Below are 20,423 nucleotides of genomic sequence, written 5' to 3'. Positions count from 1 at the left end.
ATGAATACAGTAAAAGAAAGCATCAGATTACCTGCAAGTATGGGAACATGGACATTTGACAGCTTAGTGGAAAGGTGATAATATTTTTCTGGAACACGTCACATAGTGCAATTTGTAAACTAATGAGAAACAGAAAGTAAACTGAATGTGTCAGCGTTCCTTTTTTAGTGCTCACAGTACTAAGGCCTTTGTGGAGAATACTAATAGTCTTGTGTATTGGATTCTTGTTGGAAGTGGAAAGGCAGAGACACCACCAGGATACCTCTCTGCTTGTAGGAGCCATAGACACAGATACTCAGACTTGCTGCATTGTATCCTTCTCTAACATGGTTTTTAAAAGCCTAGAAAATAGGTCACCACTGAAATGAAATCTTCATCAATGCCCTTTGCAAACTAACACAATTCTTCAGGACTCTACAATTTGGAGTGATCATGAAGCATCACAAAAAGACTTGGCTTTGTTTGCTGAAGTCTTGAGATAAATGAAAATAATCAGAAGGAAGAGGGGAAAAAAGCTGTGTGTATATATATATATATATATATATATATATATATATGCACACACATATATATACACACACACATATATACATATATATGTTTTTATTTATTTATTTTTATTTATTTATTTTGAGAGAGAGAGAGAGCATCCACAGGAGGGGCAGAGAGAGAGAGAGAGAGAGGGGGAACTCCAAGCAGGCTGCTCACTATCAGCACAGAGTCCTACACGGGGCTTGATCTCACAAATAACAATATCATGACCCGAGATGAAATCAAGTTGGACACTTAACGGATTGAGCCACCCAGGTGCCCAAAACCTATATATTTTTTTTATGTCTGTTATGGGATAGGCCTTAAGACACTTCCATGTACCTTATATCATACAATCTTCCCCAAGGCAATGGGAATTAAATATAGTACTGATACACATATGGCAAAGAAAAGTAACTCTTAGATTTCCAGGAGATATCACAGCTTTATTAAGCAGGTGCTGGGGTGCCTGGGTGGCTCAGTCAGTTAAGCGGCCAACTTCAGCTCAGGTCATGATCTCACCGTCTGTGAGTTGGAGCCCCGCGTCGGGCTCTGTGCTGACAGCTCAGAGCCTGGAGCCTGTTTCAGATTCTGTGTCTCCCTCTCTCTGTGACCCTCCCCCGTTCATGCTCTGTCTCTCTGTCTCAAAAATAAGTAAACGTTAAAAAAAAAAAAATTAAAAAAAAAAAAAGCAGGTGCTGAGCTCAGTAGAATTCAATATTTCATAGGGTTAGTAAGATACTACTAGCAATGTAAAGTTAAGCTACACTAATAAAATTATGGAATCCAGATCAAGGAAGATACTGGTTTCACTTTACTTTGTCAGGGTCATACCACATTTGGAGTGTTATGGGGTTTAACACAAACCCCAACTTGTTAAGTTGGGACACAAGCTGAATAAAGAAACAATGACTGTGAGGAGAATCAAAACCAAATTGTGAGGATAAATCAGCATTCACATGTTACATATGTTATGTTCAGATGAGAAACATTTAGAAGAACCAAGGAGTTAATCCTGGAAGAAGGAAGACTTATTGGAGCACATTATGACTACCTTTTAAGTATTCTTGTTTAGAAGGAATATATTTTATTCTGAATTGCTTCTAAGACTGGATAGATAGACACACAGAAGTTATAGGAAGAGCCTGATGGAGTAATTTCTAATAAATGGTGAGTGAGAGACAAATTACAAATTCTCACAAATTACTTACTGACCCTTTGTTGGAAATGTTTAAGTAACAATCAGATGATCATCAGTTAAACACTTTGAGAGAGGATCCCCACACTGGAATAGAGATTGTGCCAATTGCGATGTAAAATCAGATCTAGGTCTAATATTCTAGGTACTTAGATATGTCAGTTTTAATATTCGGTTTCCAAATACTGATTGTTCAATAAATAAACATTGGCCATATCCTGTATGTCAGAAAACAAAATGGACATTGTCTTACCTACTGCAATGTTAAATCCAGCAGAAGGGCTAATAATTAAGCAGATAATTATAGAAATAATTAATTTTAATTGTAATGAACATTATGAAGAAGTAAAGAATATTATGGCAATATATAACGCACACTCTAATTTAGTTAGGAGGGACAGGGAAGATTTCATTAAGGAAGTGATGTTTAAGCAGAGACCCAAAGGTTAAGTTAGACTACTTAGGAAACGACTCCAGATTCAGGGTTGAGGTTCATTAAAGTGTCGTGGATTAGGAAACTATATATACTGAAACAAAAGATTCTAACTTAACACTCAACCAATCTTACAAATGTCCTTTAGCATCTCCCTTGTTTATTGGTGTGTGATTGATATTGTCTGAAGGTTGCTTTTCTGCTTTATGGGAAGTCCTCTGCTCAGAACCTAGTTGTTTTGCTTTGCGTTCATACTTTGGGAACTTTTAGTTTGATTGATTTTGTTGTTGTTGTTGACTCTGACTAACACTAGGACCTACTACTCTATATTTGTAGGAACTCAGATAAGTCAGATTCTGGATTATATGCCACAGAGGCAAGTGGGTTTGCATTCCTGCCCTTGATTTTAGAGCTAAAAATACTGTGGTTTAAATGCCACCTGCAAAACAAAGAAGTGAGTGAAAAATGGCTCTAGGAATAAATGAACTCATCCTTCTCTGGAGTGTATTTCAGAAACCTACAGAGTAAAATCTTTCATCTAAATTAAAGATGGACCCTCACAAAACTTCAAAGAGTTTGATGGTATGAAAGGAGTAGCCAGGGCCTATGAAGTGCTGGTGAATAATTACAATCTGAGATTTATTGGTGACTACTCTTGTGTCCTTAAAAGGTTGGCTGACCAGATAAAACCAGGCATTGGCTAGAGGGAGGACTCTTGAGCCTCTCTATCTTTTGAAGTTTCTAAGGAGTCTTCCAAGGGGAAAATCAGCATTCACATGCTATATAGGAAGATCTTTACATAGACCTAATGGATTCAACTGCCTCAGGATTCTTCATTTGACAGTGTCCGATTCAGTGGCTGAGAAATGTCATTATGCTTTAGATCTTAGGGTTATCCATCATGCCTGCTAAGAGTTGAATGGAACATTCTTATGTTTGTGAGATATGTTATTGAATCTACAGTGTTGGTTAATTTTAGATCAGTTCAACAAAAAAAATCATTTTACAATGGCATTTGACACAGACCTTATCAGGGATTGTGTAATCAAAGAGTGTCACCTATAACATGAATATGTGGAAATTCTTGAGTGAGTTTTCATAGCTTTGAGCAGTTCTCATAGTGTGACTCAAGGTAAGACACTCAGGTAGTGGCTTTTATTTAATAACTAGGATGGTGAGGTTTCTAAATGCTATGAGCATAGAGTAATCACCAGGTCCTTTCAATAATAGAGCTTACAAATGTGGTCTTCAAGTTATATAACTAAGTATCAAATTGTCACACTAAAATTGAAAGCTGAGCATTTTGTCAGTGACACCTTTTGTCTTCACTCCAAAATCTTGACTTTAGTTTTTGAAAGAATTGCTTGTTTGCATAATACTACCCTAGAAAAGATAGTTTATGAATGAAACAAACTAGTCACTTCAATTTATCTTGAATAATATTGATAAACAAGATAAAACAGGAAATGTGGAGAAGAAAATTTTGAAGACTTATTTATCTCAGTCAGTTATTCCAGGTCAATTATTGGGTTTTGAGCAATTCAAGCATAATCTATAAAGACCACAAGACATATGGAATAAAAGATCCCAAGATGGCAGAATAAAACACCTTTAAATTAAGAGAAACAAAATTTAGAGAAAACAATAATAAATTCTCAAAGAATTTATTATAGAAAATATGTAACATCCGTGCATAAGGTACAGTTTATAGACTGTCTAAAGATTATTCCCACTTCTAATCACTTATTGTACATTATAGACATGTATTTTTCAATATATACTAAATATATTCTCAATATATTATTGAAAAATAATAGCTCATATTTATTGAGAGTTTACTATGCTCTTGGCACAGCTAAACTGTTTACATATATCATCTCACTTACATTCACAACACCTTTATGAGGTAGGCACTATTGTGATTTCCATTATGTATGAAGAAAGTGCTTCTTAGAGGGGGAGGAAATAATCCAAGGTTTCTACAGCTAGCAAGTGTTAAAGACAGAATTTGGAATAAGGCTTTCTGAGTTCAGAGGCTGGCTCTTAATCTCAAAATGTAGTGCTGGCTATATAGCAACACAGCTGACTGAAAAACAATGAATTCGAACAACTTGTCTCCTTTGCACACCCTTAAACAGCTAGTTTGCTTTTAAAGTGATTTCTCATTTTTTTGAATTGTCTCTGAACTGAGTATTTTGAAATTTTGCAGACATTGGTACAAATCATACCCCGATCTACGTGAAGTAAGATCACAGGTGGTGTTCCTGTATGAGTCAGGGGATGTTGAGAATTCTGGAGGTAATATCTGGACTTTAATGTGACATTGGTAGGTTAATTGTGACTGGAGGCTATGATTCCTTTTATTAATTGCTTTATCGTCTGGTTTACATTAGACCTGAAGACCTGGTGGATGGTGACTTGTAACAGGTAAATGAAGAATTTAGGGGGAGAAATCATGAGCATACTTTTAGGAACAATTGGGTAATCAAGTTAGAGTTTTTAGCATGGAGACTTTCCTTTTTCAACAGTCTCTTCCCTGAAATGTACCATTCCTCTGGCACCTTATAGCTTTCAGAAACATGGTATAATTTATTTTCAAAGACCTGCTTGCTAGGTTAGAGGAGGTCAAGAGCCTTGAGAGTGAAGAGGACATCCAGGTAGAGAGAGAGAAGAAAATCTGGCAGGCAGAGTTAGCCCCAGCAATACAAAGGAGAAATCAGAGCAATAATGTGATGTTTGAACAAGTTACATAAATTATTCAAGTTCCTCATTTTCTGGATATGTTTTTCTTTTCCACTGCATGATTTTAACTTTTTTAATATATTTTTACCCAAGTGGTTTTGATTGGAAGTTTATTTACACAGACAGGTCTAATGTCGAGTACTTGCATTCTTCTGCAGTTTTCAAGTTTGATTACCCATTGACAGAATCTTGACACCTAAATGAATGTTGAAGGAATAAGGTAAAGTTGTTGGTTTTCCCCTCAGATACTCTTTTCATTGTGGTAATATGTAGTATGATGTCCTTGGGCAAGGAAACAATTTGCCTTGATATTCCACGGGAGTAAAATTATTTTTGATTGGGCATTGTTAATTTCTCAAATCTATAAGAAATTTAAACCTCAGTCTTGAATTAAGTGGTGAATGACAAAAATATTTTGACACATATGAATGAGGTTTTTGATTCAAAGACTAGGTTCATGCAAGGGTCATTATTTTCTTAATTTTTCATTAGAGTGTCCAACTTAATGGTTATGTATCAATGTAACACAGGATCCAAAGGCAAAAATAACAGTCCATATGCCCAATTCTAGTATAACACACACCAGTAGTACAATGTCTGCTGTGTGGAAAGATTGAGAAAGTTTCTTAATCAAATTTCTTACAAATCTTTGATGTCTGCTTATTTATTTTCTGAGAGCAGCAGCCTCTTCATGTTTGATGTCCCAATAGCAAGAGCCTGTTTCTGTTGAGTTGGATTATAGAAAGAGAGGTATGCTTACAGGGAAGCCCAGCTGGATGTATCCAGCTTTGCTGCCTTCGTTTCTTTCATCCTAGAAGAGAAAAGAAGACGAAGAGCAGTCATAGAATTGGTAATTGTATATTGGCAGAGTCTCAAATGATATTTATTCTATTATACTCACTTGCAACCAGAGGATTCATTTTTGCAGCAGAAGGAAGGTGGATAGCATGCAAATGCTTGGATTAAACATGCTGTAATGCTTCGAAACCCTGACCATCGGTCTCTGTGTTGTTTGTAGACATATTTTGCAGCTGTTACATTGGTGCTTATTTAGAACAATTAGTAAGAAAAACTAAAGTGATTTTCTTGATTGTAGTTTCCTACCAAATATTTGAATAGGTATCAGGTGACTATTAGGATGGAAGGAAAAAGTGCAAAAGTTTAGAATTTGGCCATGTTCCCACAACTGTTAAGTTTAAACAATCTTGGTACTGTGTTCAGTCTCTTAAATCTTATGGGTCTGATATTTCTTCACTTTTTATGAGAAGAGAATTAGATTAATTGTTAGGGGATGTCACTGGAGGACCTTAGGTTAAGAGTTTTTTTTTTGAATTTTTTCTTGGAAAGGAATGGAACTGGCAGGGACAAGGTCAGTTTTATATTATGTCTGATGACAATTTCCAGGAAATTTGGTTAGTCAAACCATATGGATTCTTGGTCTCTATTGTAATTTGCCAAAAGGGATGCCCCCCCATGGAAATTGTTACATTTGTTTTTATAATATTGGCATCTGTAAGTTCTTCATGGTACAAGGAATAAAATCTTGAGAAGGAGGCTGAAAAGATCTAAATCCTGAGATCCAGCAAATGGGAAACATTCTTTTCCACAATTGGAAAGTCTAATTGCCCTTATTATATATACTGGATGGTGAGAAAAATCATTCCAGTAGTGAGAGAGGATTTATGAATTCAACCTACTTAATGGACTCTGATGAGACTGGACTTGATTTTCATTCACATATTGTAATTTAAAATGATATTCTTAGGAAATCAGCAATTTATCATAAACTTCAAAAACCTGAGACATTCAAATTAGAATAAGGAGGGTATTCATTCATGCAGCAAATATTTACTGAGCACCTTATAAAGGCCAGACACAAAGTATTTGTAAGACAAATTGAGCACGATAAACATACTCTCATTTTATTTTATTTTTTTAAATTTTTAACGTTTATTTATTTTTGAGACAGAGAGAGACAGAGCATGAATGGGGGAGGGTCAGAGAGAGGGAGACACAGAATCCGAAACAGGCTCCGGGCTCTGAGCTGTCAGCACAAGGGCCCGATGCGGGGCTCGAACTCACGGACCGCGAGATCGTGACCTGAGCCGAAGTCGGCGCTCAACCGACTGAGCCACCCAGGCGCCCCAAACATACTCTCATTTTCATGGAACTTTCACCTTAGTGCAAAATAATGGGAAACTATTTTGGAAAACTTATGGATAACTCTCAGCAGGCCATGCAATCAAGATATTTTCCTGTTGTTTGGTATGTGCTCATTTAGATCCATGAAAATTCTGTGTTTCTGATTTACTTGTGCTAACATTAGCTTTTTAGTCAGACGTTGTTTGATGTTGGGTCTTGAACTAAGATTACTTATGAAAGAATAAATTTATAATAGTGACTTTATTTGTTCTAACACCTAGGCTAATTAATTGCAAGTATTAATTAAATTTCTTTCCTGTCTTCATAGAATTTAGCATATCCTAGATATTCATGATTATACAAAGGTATATCAGTCTGCCCTTTTTAAATTTACTTTGCTCCTTTTAAGGACATACAATCTGCTTTGAGCCCATTAATTGTGCAAGATCTTGCTAATAAATTTGGAACTGACTAGTCATACATAATGTTTAGCAAACATACAGATTATGCCTATGTGTTCAAAGTGAGGTAACAACTCTGACAGTTATATTGTTCCTGCAATTAGTGCAAACCATAAGTTTTCCATGGAGTGATGAGTCATTAGTTAGTTGTTAGCTCTGCTACAACTAATTATTTTACAAAAATAAAATATCAAAAGTTGTGAATGTTTTAATTTCTAAGATAAATTAGAAGAGTCAAGATTAGCCTTATAGCAATTCCATTAATTATTATGCATTATGATATACTTTCTTGAGAGGAAGAGAAAGATATAGAATTACATATAAATCCAGATCTGCCCATTGGGAGGGGTTTGTATATGTGACTTGAATTTGTCCCATGTTTCTGATAGAAGCATGTGTGATAGACTTTGGCTCAGGCAGGACTAGAATACTAGTACTAGAAAATCTGCTTTTCTGACTGCCGTATAGCCCCTACCTCCACCAATATGCTCTCTTTCACATTGTTCTGAAAAATTTCTCTCAATAGTTTTCAGAGAATATTCACCATTCAGACTCAGCAGGTAAAATGGCTGATAGAAAAATTCCCATTGCAAACAGAAAATGTTTTTTTCTTTTCCTTTTTTTTAAATTGAAGTATAATGATCATGCAATGTTATATTAGTTTTAGGTGCATAATATAATAATTCAACAATTCTATACACTAATTGGTGCTCATAATGGTAAGTATACTTTTAATCCCCTTCAGTTACTTCACCCATTCCCCCACCTGCCTCCCCTCTGGTAACTATCAGTTTATTCTTTATAGTTAAGAGTCTGTTTTTTTTGTTTTTTGTTCTTTATTTGTTCATTTGTTTTGTTTCTTAAATTGCACATGAGTGAAATCATATATTATTTGACTTTCTCTGACTGATTTCACTTAGCATTATACTTTCTAGATCCATCCATGTTGTTGCAAATGGCAAATTCTCATTCTTCTTTTATTACTAATATTCCATTGTGTGTATGTATTTAGTTATAAATTTTATTAATTTATATTATATATTTATATTTATATTATATTTACAAATTTATATATAATACATATATATTACTAATATTCCATTGTGTATGTATATATGTGTGTATATATCTCACATCTCTATCCATTCATCTATGGAAGGGCACTCAGGTTTCTTCCATACCTTGGCTGTTATAAATAATGCTGCAATAAATGTAGGGGTGCATTTATCTTTTCAAATTAGTATGTTTGTTTATTTTAGGTAAATAACCCAGTAGTGGAATTACTGGATCATATGGTAATTCTATTTTTAACTTTTTTGAGGAACCTCTGTGCTGTTTTCTTCTATAGTGGCTACAACAATTTACGTTCCCACCAACAGTGCAAGGGTTCCTTTTTCTCCACATCCTTTCCATCACTTGTTATTTGTCTTTATTATTCTAGTCATTCTTACAGGTGTAAGGTGATATCTCATTTTGGTTTCAATTTGTATTTCCCCAATGATTAGTGATATTGAGCATCTTTTCATGTGTCGGTTGGCCATCTGTATGTCTTCTTTGGAAAAATGTCTATTCAGGTCCTCTGCCCATTTTTTAATCAGATTATTTTTTTGATGTTGAGTTATATTTCTTTTATATTTTGCACCCCTTAATGGGTATATCATTTGCAAATATTTTTTTCCTTTTTGGTAGGTTGCCTTTTTGTTTTGTTGATGGTTTTGTTTGTTCATGATGATGAAAATGGCTGACAGAAGAATCCCATTGCACACAGTAGACGTTTTAATTAATACATTTCAAAACTTCTATTTAACTACCATATTTACCTCTTGATTTAGATAGATTTCAATTTTTTTTTCTTTTTTTGGTCTGGTGGTCCTTTGTCTGTATTGTAAGCTGTCTCAAATCCTTTTTGGGAACAGGTTACTGGTTGTTGTAACAGTCAGAATTTAGTCAGCAAGACAGAAACTACTCTAAGTTTCAAATAGAGGGCATTTACTGCAGATAATTAATAACATAGGTGACAGAAGAACTAAAAACCCAACAGAGAAAGGAGGAAACAGCAAAATCAGCAGCAGCAGGAAACAGCTACCATACCTGGGTTTAAAAGAATAGGATGAATGGAGGGGAGGTAGCTCACCAGACCTTAGATGCCAAGGGCATCTAACGTTAACTATCTAGTAGAAGCTGCAGCAATTCATGCCACTGGAATTACTACTTTGGAAAAAAGAGCGCAAAATATCCTATTTCTCCTATTTCTCCCACCATGCCCTCACCCCTCATCTCCTGACAGTATCTCCTTTGTCAAGACCAGAAGCCTGCACACCCAGGACTTGGAAACACAGTCTGCAGGGTCAATATCCTAGTGACATAGGACAAAAGAAGGATGAAAACTGGATTTGTAAGCAAACAAAGCCAAAGAAGTTTTGAGTCAATCAATCCCAACAATCTTTTATTTATATGTGAATTTTCCTCCAGAGAAAATAAAGTGATTGGTGCTAATTTAAAAATTAGCATGATAGGGGCGCCTGGGTGGCTCAGTGGTTGAGGGTCAGACTTTGGCTCAGGTCATGATCTCCTGGTTCATGAGTTCAAGCCCCACATTGGGCTTGCTGCTGTCAGTGCAGAGCCCGCTTCAGATCCTCTGTCTCCCTCTCTGCCCCTCCCCTGCTCTCTCTCTATATATCAAAAATAAACATTTAAAAAAATTAGCATTGTATACTTTGATTAGCTTTCAAAACTCTTGAAGTATCAAAAAAGAAATATCTTCAAAGTATCCAGTTATCAAGAGGTAAACTGCAAGTTTTATTCACCTACTCTTTACCATAGCATTTTGTTAGCTGAATGTAAAACCCAGAGAAGGGGTTACTGGGAGAACTTGTGTTAACTTCTTTTTCCCCTGAGAATGGTTAGAGAAAAGTTAGAGGTATCAGGTTAAGTTATTCTAAATGCAATTCTTCTTGGAATCTGATGTTTCTTTACAGATGACCATTCTAGCACTATAAATTCATAAGTGATATCTATTAAATTTATAATTCTTTCATTATTAGATATTTATTTCCAGATAGAAATCAATCAGTTGGACTTAAAGGACTTAGGAGGTGCTCTGGAAAATAGAGAAGTATATACAAAACCTGACTGGATTTGCAACCTTCTTAGTACGATGTAACAAAGCAATAAGTAGGTGTTCATGTCTAGAGATTTCCAGAATGCAAAGCAGGTTAGAATGATCCTCAGAGCTTATTTATATGGAGAAAAAATACTTCTTATTACTGTAACAAGAAAAGACATACCCTACAAAGCAAAATATCATCAAATTCAATGTGATGCTTTGGACACCCATACAACTCCAATTGTTCTCTGTTCAGATAATTACCTTGCTTAGGAATTTGGTTATATTCAGAAAAAAATCCTCAGATCTTCTTCATTTACTGAGAAAAGACTTTGGTCACATGTCTTCAAAAATGGAATAAAGCATGAATACGTTTTCCTGCAAGAATGACCTTATTTTATTAGAATCAACTTATTTTACTAGAATTTTATTTAAAACAAAATTCTAACCACAGTTGATATATAAAATGGTTTTATTCTCTCTCCTTACCTTTTTATCATCTTCCTTTTTGCAACCTATGTATACTCTAGAAAACTTGATTTACTTAATCATCATCATTATTATATTTATATATAAGAATATATAATTTTCTTATTATTGTCTAGTTTCCAGGTAGTGGGCAGTGACTTTGGTATTTCTCTATAGGTTTCTTTGTAAAGAAGAATTATTCTAGACATTTAGCATTTTTCTGTCAAATATTGATCCCATAGTCATTCGCTAGAGAGTATAGGAATTTTTCCACTCTGGTCAGCTTGAAGTGAGAATGATATCAGTGCCTATCTCATAGTGATGCTATGATAGTTAACATTTGTAAAGAACTCAGACTAGTGCTTGACACATGGTCAATGCTGAAGTTCTTGGTGAATAAATAAATCCATAAATAAGTAAATCTCTATTCTATCCATGCATATTAATTTCCATCTTCATTGTAGAGCTATGATATTCTCTCTGTTTGAATCCCCACCCCTCTTTCTATTTATCTAAGTCCTGTGGTTCTTTAAGAACTTGTTCAGATTCTACCTATTAACACTTTTGTAACAACTCCTGCATCTGCTGACTTCATCTTTCTCTTACACCTTACTGCACTTACACACAAATACAGTATGTGTTTTTATTTAGCCCTTACCTTTGGTTGTTATCCAGGAGAGAGCATTGGAGTTCCTGGACAGCTTTTCTAAAATATATATCCCTGGGACAAATCTCCAGAGTTTTTAGATTCAGTAAGTACTGGCTGGCACTAAAAACATATACATTTTGATTAAAGCTCTCCAGTAAAACTGAAAGAGGCCCCTAGTTAAATACAATGATAAAAAAAATTATCTCTTGGAGTATGTGCATTTCTTTTCTCAGTGAGACTATAAATTTCTTGAGGACACGGACCATGCTTTGTTTTTCTTGTGTGTCTTCCCACAGTGCTGGAAACATGACCACTACTGAATAACACTCTTCTTTCTTGTTTGACAGAAAGATGTCTGAGTGCGGGACCTAGGATATGAATTGTCAAGGGATGTGGAGGAACAAAGAGATCCACAGATGGATCATTCAACTCCTGCCACAATTATGCTGTGTAATGAGGAGCCATAAAACCTCGGTGACATACAGTAAGTGTTTATTTATATTTCTGGAATCAACAGGAATAGACTAGGGTCTCTGCTGAGCTTACCTGGGCTTACTCACACGCTTGGGTGTTTGGGAGGTCAGCTTGCTGCTGACTGGGCCCACTTTATTGTCTGCAGTTCAATAGCTGACCTATGCATCTGTGAATTGGCTCTTTCCACATAACTTTGATGCTCCTTCTGGGACCATTAGGCTAGTCAAGGCAAATTTATCATGGAAAAGAGGACAAGAGAGCAAGCCCAGATGTGTAAGCCCATTTAAAGCCTCTATTCACAATGCATTGGCCAAAGCAAGTCACATGCTAAAAAGCCCATTCATGGAAGAAGGGTACAGCAGTTATATGGCAAAAATTATAGACGGCATGAAGTGGGAAGAACTGATGGCATTTTTCCCCAACCACCACAATGGGGCTTTTGTTAATGTGTCTTCTGAGCAAAACCTACTCTAATGCCTTACTGAAGGTCAATTTTTGTTGTATATAATCACAGTCAGGATGTTTTTAAAGCAATCTTACCACCCCTGAGTAAGCAGGCAAGTAATCTTATTCAGAGAAAAAAAAATTGCAAATAAAGGATCATGCTAATGCCACATCATTTGCCATTATATAGAGAAATATCACCTTGTATTTCACAGACTTGACACCACCTGGGTAATATGTCACACTTCATTAAACAAGAACATCAAATGCAGAAAACAAAATATTTGTTGTTCAATAGGATTATTTACTACTTGAACAAGGTTTGAGAGATTGTCAACACGATGTGTTTGAATTCAGGAAATTAAACCAAGAACTGTGACTGGAAAAATCTTAAAAATACCACAAATTTATTTTTAAATGATTCAGCATCTTTTTGTCACTTGTGATTTGAACACTGGTTCCATCTTTATCACCTACGGTGCTGTTTAGTGCACTGTTGCAAAACAACCAGGCAGTCTATCATGGAAGTTCAATTTAGTGTTGCCAGTGAGTCATCTGGGGTCTGAGAGTTTGTGCTAAGTTCCTCAGCTTTCAGTAAGGCCACACCATCTCTTTGTGTGAAGGGCCTCCTCTCTCAAAGAGCCAGAAAATTATAACATTGCAAAGCAATTACGTATAATTCATCACCCAAATAATAGCTAAATTACTATGACCATTTTCTAAATTAATGTGCTGATTTTCCATTTTTGATTCTTGCTCTCAAGGTAGGTACTTCAATAACTCTTAGAAGCAGGATTGGTCAGCAATACAAACATTATATAACTGTAGTAAGGGAAATTGTTTTCCATTCCTGCTTTGTTCTTACTCTGTCATGGGATTTTAGGTAAATCACTTAACTGATCAATGTTCTTATCTATAAAAGCAGACAATTTGTGTAAATGAATAGCAAGGATCTTTGCCTATGTAGCCAAATAATAGAGAGTCTGAAGTAAACTCTGAGTCAGATAAACATCTTTGTTCATATAAGAGAACACTGTGTAGCAGCATCCTGCTTATATTAAAGGTGTTAGGCTAAGTTTTGCTCGGTTTTCCTTTCTAGAAAGGAAAGACATTATCTTGTATAATAAAGAAAATAAAAGAGCACACAGACACATACTAAGATGTGGGCTTATGCAGTATACCTAGTAGAGTTCATTGTTATCACCTTGTACTGATGGAGATTTTGTGATGGCTACAGAAATAAATGAGACAAATTGGGATTTTGATATAACCAAAAGGTTTCTTCTGAACCTTTCTGATTGCTAGAGAAGAAAAAACCAGAGAGGCCTAATAAGCTCTTTCTCTGCCAAGTGGAGATATTTTAGAATCTTACGTGAGTGTGATTGTAATGGAGCTAGAGAACAGGCCCCTTTTCCTGGAAAGTCAAGAGGGACAGCATTCCACAGCACTGAGGACCTCCTCTCTCTTGCACACATACAAATATAATCACCCAGTCTAACTCTGAGTAACACAGCAGCAGTGGGAGCAGGCTGGTTGTAAAGGGAGGCCTTCAAGAAAGTGGAGGTTAAAGGCTCAGTTTTACTTTCTTAAATAGTTCTAACATTGTAGCCTCCCTTTTAGTCACAAAAAGGGAGTAGTTGCTTTGGAATTTGGAGAAAAGCTTAAGTTCCTCTACATACTTTTTGATAGACCTTTGTAGCTGCTGCTACTTGTAGCAAAGAAAACTTAGCAAGCACTTGGTCAAGCTAAGCTGGGCCTAGATACCATATGATTAAGTGAAGTTGTCAGGATGGTTCTACAAGAGCATGAGGAACACCACCAGGCCCTGAACTTGGGACCAGCCTGTATTAACCTTGGGGGAAGTGAAGGTTGTAATGGGAATGAAGCCAGTGGCAGATAATTAATTATTTCAGAATGTTTATTTTCAACAGACTTTGAATCTTGGTGTCTTGTATATGGATAAACAGGCAATACTTGGAAAAGCACAGTGCCATGAATGTTTAATAGCCAAATGATATCTTGATGTCAAAGCTTCTTATATGTACATGCATTTTTAACTTGATTTGACTGCCACAGTGAGACAAGCTAAAATTGAAGCACAGTTATTTTCAGGACTTAGGAATCTAAAAATTCAAACTGCATGGTATCGTCTTAGGATGGGACAAAGTCGTTCCTGTAACAGTAAAATGGAGAAAGCATGTAAAAAATGGATAATTGATGCCTAGATTTATAATTTGGTGTTTATGTATTACAAAGATCATCAAGATATTCAAAAAGAAAAGGGAATAACGTACTTTTTACAAGATATCCTGTCTATGAAGATTAGTGTTCTAATTTGCATAGAAAAATTGGGGTCCTGTTTTCATAAAAAGAAAATTGTGACCAAACACAGCAAGAACATTTGATTGTGTGACTAATGCTTTGGACTACAGTTTCCCTATCAGAAAACTAGCCTGAGACCCATCTATTGCTGGGAATATATTTAATTACATGACAGGTTTTAATTAGATAGGACCATTCAGCCTTCTTAGTCTCCATCTTTATCTCTCCATGAGCCGTTTCTCCATTAGAAGGATGCAATAGCCATAATTATTCCAGTTATCCTAAAGAGAATGTTTTAAAATACAGTAGTTAGCTGTCAAAAAGAGAAGGCTAATTTCCAGTTATGAGGGCATTTTCCCAATGGAAATCTTCCTTTCATTCTGGGGAGACATTTTTGTGTCTGTTTCTGGCTTTATTTGGCTCAGTTTTCTCCTTCTTCAAGAGCTAAGTTCTCCCTTGTAATTGTTTAGAATTAAACAAATTCCTCAATTCCAGAAAATTTTCTAGCTTTTTTTAGCTGTAGCCAAACTCTCTATATTACCTAAATAAGTACCTAAATTATGACACATGTAATAAAAATGCTGAGCCAGAGACATAATGGAACCAAATAATTTGAAAGTATTTCCCATAATGTGGGGAATTTTAATAAGTGTAAAGTTTAAAAAAATCAGTGTTCAAATATTTGGGCAATTATGGGCTAAATGAATAGATTTCTTTAGGAATTATCAGATTGTTTACTCTACTGATAGAATAAGCTCATTGGCAGCAGACTTCCAGATCTTTCTACTTCTATTGTACTTTCATGACAGGGGGAAGCATAGGGGAGAGTCTTTACATTTGGATAATTAGTAATATCACACTTTTGTTTTCTCTGAAGCCAGCACATGACAATATATTCCCTCTATGTCCATGACTAAAAAGTTTAAAAATGTTCCTGAGGTTCCCATTGTAAAGGAGAAAGGAGACCCTATTTTGTATGAATGCCAGCATATGTTGGGTTTTAAGCTTGTGAAAATGAGCCAGATACATGCAGATGCACAATGTCTAAGTTTTGGCTTCTCAGCCTTTACTTTTTAGATAGAAATGTCATAGCCCAGTAGGCAAAGAACTGTTGATAAAATTTTAGCATTAAAAAATTATATTTGAGGGGCACCTGGGTAGCTCAGTCGGTGAAGTGTCTGACTTCAGCTCAGGTCACGATCGTGGGGTCTGTGAGTCCGAGCCCCGCATTGGCCTCTGTGCTGACAGCTCAGAACCTGGAGCTTGCTTCAGATTCTGTGTCTCCCTCTCTCTGCACCCCCCCCTTTCCCTCTCTCTCTCTCTCTCTCTCTCAAAAATAAATGAAAACATTAGAAAAAATTTTTAAAAATTAAAAAAAATTTATACTTGAAAATTAGTTGCTTATTTGACATCGTGCTAAGATTAGAGCATATATTATTGAACTGATTATTTGGTAGGTATATCCTAGAAATGGTAATCTATATAATATTTGGTTTTAATTCATGTTATTATCTTACTTGTTAACCCTTAACTCAAGATACCATCATCTCTTTCCTGGGCAATTGCAATCACCTTCTGCTGGTCTCCCCGCTTCTATCCATGTCCCACCGCAGACTATTCCTTACCCAGTAGCCAGTGTGATTCATTTAACAACATAAGACAGATAGTATCCCTCTGCTGCTCTAAATCATCAGATGGCTCCCTGTGGTAGACAGAATTGTAAGATGGCCCCAGAGTTTCCCACCCCTTCGTGTACATACTCTGTGTGATTATTTGCAATAATATTTCCTTGAATATGAAAGACAGGATTTCACTCTCAAAATGTTATACGGCAAAATGGATTTTTTTAGATGCAATTAAGGTACCAAATTGGTTGACCTGAGTTAAAAGGGAGATTTTCCTAGGTAGGCTTGACCTAATGGTGTGAGACCTTTAGAGGAGTCTAGGTCTTCCCAGAGGTCAAAGAGATTTGATGTCAGTGCAACATCTTCCTGCTGTGCTGAAAGAAAGCAACCATGTTGTGAGTTGGAGGGGCAGCGGGGGAGAGGGTGTGCATTTGGCCAAGATCTGTGGGTAGCTTCCAATTGCTCTGACTGATGTTTGACTGACATGCAGCAAGAAAATAGGGACCTCAGTACAACAACTACAGGGAGATGAATTTTGCCAACATCCTGAATGAGATGGGAAGAGGATCACAATTCTCAGATGAGATCATAGCCCCTGCCAATATCTTCCTTTCAGCCTAAGAAGGCTGTGAGCAGGGAACCCAGCTATGGCATGCCCAGACTCCCGACCCACAGAAATTGTTAAGATATTGAATTTGTGTTGTTTTAAGATTATAGCAATTTGTTATGTAGGAAACGAATATACTTTCCAGCTGTCACTGAAGAAAAAATAAAATGAGTAAGGATTGAGTAAAGATTTCGCTTTCTGCTGCCACACTGGGCTCTTAACTGTTCCTGGAACACTCCAGCATGCTCCTGCCTTAGGGCCTCTGTTCTTATCCCCCTTCCTGGAGGTTCCTGCCCCAGCATATCCACGAATCTGTCACTCATCATTCAGGTGCCTATCAGAGAGCTCCTTCCTGGTTACCTAGATTAGTCAGGATAGGCTAGGTTTTGCTATGCCAAAAAACAATCCTCATATTCAATGACTTAAAATGAAAAAAAAGTTTGCTTTTCATTTCCCTCTATGTCTAATTTGGATCAGGAAGAGTTTTGCTCATCATGGGCATGAGGGACCCAGACAGATGGAGATTCCAACGTTTTGTAATGACATTATTTCATCTTTTTTTTTGATGAGTATTAGCATAATATGTATTTCTCTATTCCTTTACTCCCCCCATCCCTTTACTTTTAATATGTTTGTGTCTTTATATTTAAAGTGGCTTTCTTGTAGATAATATATAGTTGGGTCTTGTGGGATTTTTTATCTGATATGTGAGTCTCTGTTTTTTAATTGGTATATTTAGATCATTGATAGCTGAAGTGATTATGGATATAGTTGGATCAATACATCCCATATTTGTTACTATTTTCTATTTTCTATACACTGTCCTTGTTCCTCATTTTATTCTTTTATTCTGTTTTGTTTTGGTTTTGGTCTTCCTTCTTTTTCTGCCTTCTCTGGTTTTACTATGTATTCCTCTTTTAACATATCAATTGAATTATTGTTAACATGTTTTTAGTACTCAAGTTTGCAATATACATTTACAACTAATACAAATCCACTTTCAAATAACTGTATATCATTTCAAGTACAAGTACCTTATAATAGAATATTTTCAGTTCCTTCCCTATCTTATGAAATTGCTGTCATTCACTTCACTTATCCATAAGCTATATGACCAAACACATTGTTGCTATTATTATTTTGAAAAAACTGTTATCTGTTAGATAAATTAAGAATAAGAAAAATAAAAGATACTGTTTTGCCTTCATTTATTCCTTCTCCAATACTATTTCTTTCTTTATGTAGATCTGAGTTTCTGACATCTCATTTTCCTCCTTTCTGAAGAATTTCTGTTTTACATGTGTTGGAAAGCAGGTTTACTGGTGACAAATGTCCTCAATTTTTGTTTGTCTAAGGAAGTCTTACTTCTCCTTCACTTTTGAAGGGAAATTTCGCTAGATATAGGTTGGATCTAGGTTGATGGTTGGGTTTTTTGTTTTTTAACATTTTAAATATTTCACTTCACTGTCTTCTTGTGTGCCTGGTTTCTGAAGAAGTCTGATGTAATTTTTATTCTTGCTCCCCTATAGGTAAGGTGTTTTATTCTTTGGCTTCTTTCAATATTTTTTCTTTCTTTGTCTTTGATTTTCTGCAATTTGAATATGATATGCTTAGGTATTTATTTTTTTATCACATATTTATTCTGCTTAGTATTCTCTGAGATTTCTTGACCTTTGGTTTAGTGTCTATTATTAATTTTGGAAAATTCTCAGTCATTATTGCTTGAAGTATTTCTTCTGTTTCTTTCTTCTCCTTCCAGTATTCCTATCATTAATATGTTACACCTTTTGTAATTGTCCCACAGTTTTTGGGTAGTCTGTTCTATCTTTTTATTACTTTTTCTCATTGCATTTCTCATTGCATTTTGGAAGTTTCTACTGACATTTATTCATGTTTACTGATCCTTTCCTTGGAAATATCCAGTCATTGATGAGCATATCAAAGGCATTTTTCATTTCTGTTAGTTTGGATTTCTAGCATTTCCTTTTGATTCTTTCTTAAGGTTTTTATCTCTGCTTACATTACCCATGTTTTCTTGCATGATGTACATTTTCCCCAGTATAATTCTTAGCGTATTAATCATAGTTGCTTTAAATTCTAGTCTAATATTCCCACATTTCTGCTATGTCTGTATCTGTTCTGATGCTTACTCTGTCTCTTCAAACTGTGTTTCTTTTTCTTTTAGTATGCCTGGAATAGACCTTTATTTAGTGTGAGGTTTTGTATTTATTTGGCTACAAGTTAGGTGGTGATTATTGTTTGCTGTAGCTGTAGGTATCAGAGGCTAAAATTTCCTCCTTGGTGTCCTTGTTTTTGTCTCCCCTTTTGTCTTCAGTTTTCCCTAAAGAGTTCCTAAATGTAGTCTGAGGCATGCACTTCTTTCCATAGTATCCACTTATATTATACAGGAGCCGTCCTGATGCTATGATAGGATGTGGGAGGAAGGAAAGCATTCCATAATTCTGTACTTTGGTTTAGGTCATTAATGAGCCTGTGCTGTGCCCCTGGGATGCGATCTTTACAAGTGCTTCTCAGTCCTTCAACCTGCTAGTTAGTTGAAGTGGGAAAGCTAAAGGGGGATGGAGTTGGGTATTCTCCTTCTTCCAGGTCAGTTAAGTCCTGGTAAAACTCAAGTCAATTAGGCTCTGGTAAAATAGTTCCTCTTGAGGGCATGCCTTGTGAATAAAAACAGGTTGCTCTGGGTATATTTCAAAATGGCTCATTTTCCTTCTCCCGTTTAGAAAATATCAGGGAAGTTTTCCCTGATCATCACTGTGAGAACCTGGTAGAGTTCCTATCGGTAAAACTCACTGAAGTGCAGTTGTTCTCTAAAAACTGAGCATCCTGGGTTTTTGTTTTTGTTGTTGTTTTTTTTAAACTCTCTCACTTGTCCGTATTGATGCTCCAGCAATTCTATCAATTACCATTTAGGTTTCCTACCTTGATATCGGTTCTGATGGAGGTTCCTACTTGGAGGTTTCTGCTCCGGTAAGTGGCAATTCTCTATATCCACCTGTCTCTTCCATTTTGGGGACAGTTCTTTGCCCTGTGACCTCAATTCTCTGTAGAATCTAAGAAGAGTTGTTGATTTTTGGTTCAGTTTTTTTTCTTATTGTGTGGACGAAAGTGATGGCTTCTAAGATTTTTACTTGCCAGACTAGAAACTAGAAGTTGCTACTTTTTCAACATGAGACTTAAAGCTCTGCCACAGCAGAAGGAAA

General features: G+C 35.9%; 1 long non-coding RNA gene across 1 annotated transcript in view; it reads left to right on the top strand.

Moving 5' to 3' along the window:
- LOC128778814 (uncharacterized) overlaps positions 1-20,219 on the top strand; it is a 147,125-nt gene extending 126,906 nt beyond the window's left edge. The window contains exons 2-3 of the long non-coding RNA XR_008424532.1: positions 12,078-12,214; positions 20,134-20,219. This is a non-coding gene — a long non-coding RNA (uncharacterized LOC128778814). The remainder of the gene's footprint in view (positions 1-12,077; positions 12,215-20,133) is intronic.
- Positions 20,220-20,423: the final 204 nt, after the last annotated feature.

The sequence above is a fragment of the Panthera pardus genome, unplaced genomic scaffold (assembly GCF_024362965.1).
Source record: "Panthera pardus isolate Hobbes unplaced genomic scaffold, ASM2436296v1 HiC_scaffold_10, whole genome shotgun sequence".
NCBI classification, from domain to species: domain Eukaryota; kingdom Metazoa; phylum Chordata; class Mammalia; order Carnivora; family Felidae; genus Panthera; species Panthera pardus.
This window is presented reverse-complemented; position numbering and strand designations above follow the sequence as displayed.